We start from the raw sequence: 1649 nt of genomic DNA on the forward strand, positions 1-1649 counted from the left end.
TTTCTGGTCTGATGTTGAGGTCTTTAATCCATTTTGATCTTACTTTTGTACATGGTGTTAGGCAGAGTTCTGAGCCCATTTTTTTGCATGTAGTGATGGAGAGCTTTAAGAGCACTTTATGTATCTTAGATATTAGTCCTTTATCTTGCGTATGGTCTCAAAATCCTTTCAATCAGCAGAATGTCTTTTAATTGTAGGGCACATTGCTCACAGAATGCAGAAGTGTTCTAGTTTGATATAGTTCCGTTTCTGTTTTTATTACCTTTGCCACTTGAGTTCTTACATTTCAGACTTCACTGTGGTCATGATTTTGGAGAGTCTTGCCTATGTTTCCCCAATGGATTTTTCAAGATTCAAGTGCAATATAAAAATTTTAATTTACTTGAGTTGATTTTTGTTTACAGGGTGAAAGAGGGGTCTATTTTTCCCTTATTGCTTCTGTTTTATTCTTTTTCTTATTTTTCACGATTGTCTGAGATTTCTAACACCTTACTCTGAATGGAGCAGGTCAAAATCTCACAACGTTTCATAATTGCAAGCACTGTGGGAAAGCACAGGGTCACTCCAGACCCAAGTATGATGAAGGCTTGCACCTAATTTCATTTTTTTTAATTGTGACTATCTAGTTTTCCCGTAATCATTGGCTAAAGAGGTTTCCTTGCTCCAATTCATGCACTTCTTCATAAATAAATTGCTCATGCATCTGAGGGTTTCTCCCTGACTTCTCAATCCTATGCCATTGAGAAGAGACTTTTTTTCTTCCGGTACCAACCAATTTTGATTGCTAAAGCTTTGTGTCAGAATTTAAAGTCTGGGGACACAATGCCTCCCATTTTTCCTCAAGATTGCTTTGGCTATGTCAGGAGTTTTGTAGCTTAATGCAAATTTTAGAAAAATTTACTCCATGTCCTTGAATAATGCCACGGAAATTTTTTTCACAATTGCTGTTTCTGTAAACTACTTTGAGTTAAGATAGTCATTTTCAAGATGGCAATTATTATGATCCTTAAACCAAGAATATTTTTCTATTACATTAGTTCATTTTAAATTCCTTTCAGAAGTTTTTCAGTTTTCACTAAATAGGTCTTTTACCTCCTTTGTTAAACTAAGGGGTTTCTGTTTTTTACATGATTGCAATCGGGTTTATTTCTATTCTGGATTTGGGTTTTTTTTTGTTGTTGTTTGTTTGTTTACATGTAAGAATAAATTAGAATCCTGTGCACTGGTTTTGTAGCCTGCTACTTTACTATATAAATATATTGTTTTGAGGAGTTTTTCAGAGGAGCCTTTTTGGGTTCCTACATACGAAATTCCTAACAGTGCTTTGTAGGTTTTAATAAGTAAATCTTTCACCTCCTTTCTAAAAATTGATTACACATTACCTAATGTTTTTCATAACTATAAGCAGGATTTTTAAATTAAATCACTCTTTTATCATTGTTTACATATAAAATCACAAAAGATTTTCCTGTTTGCTTTCGTAAGCTGCAACTTTCCTGTAAAGATTTATTGCTTCTAGGAGTGTTTAATGAATGATTGGTTATGCAGTCTTAGGGTTCTTGATATGTCATTTGTAAACAGTGAATTTGATTTCTTTGCCAATTTGAACACAAATTTAAATTTTTTTCTTGCTTAATTTCTGTGGCAGC

At 33.5% G+C, this 1649-nt stretch overlaps 1 non-coding gene across 1 annotated transcript; it reads right to left on the minus strand.

Annotated features, from left to right (window-relative positions):
- Window positions 1-466: 466 nt before the first annotated feature.
- LOC130037225 (small nucleolar RNA SNORA9) lies at window positions 467-593 on the minus strand. The gene has a single exon (XR_008794478.1). It is a non-coding gene; the product is annotated as a small nucleolar RNA SNORA9 (small nucleolar RNA).
- Window positions 594-1649: the final 1056 nt, after the last annotated feature.

This window comes from Sorex fumeus, unplaced genomic scaffold (assembly GCF_029834395.1).
Source record: "Sorex fumeus unplaced genomic scaffold, SorFum_2.1 ptg000071l, whole genome shotgun sequence".
Lineage (NCBI taxonomy): Eukaryota > Metazoa > Chordata > Mammalia > Eulipotyphla > Soricidae > Sorex > Sorex fumeus.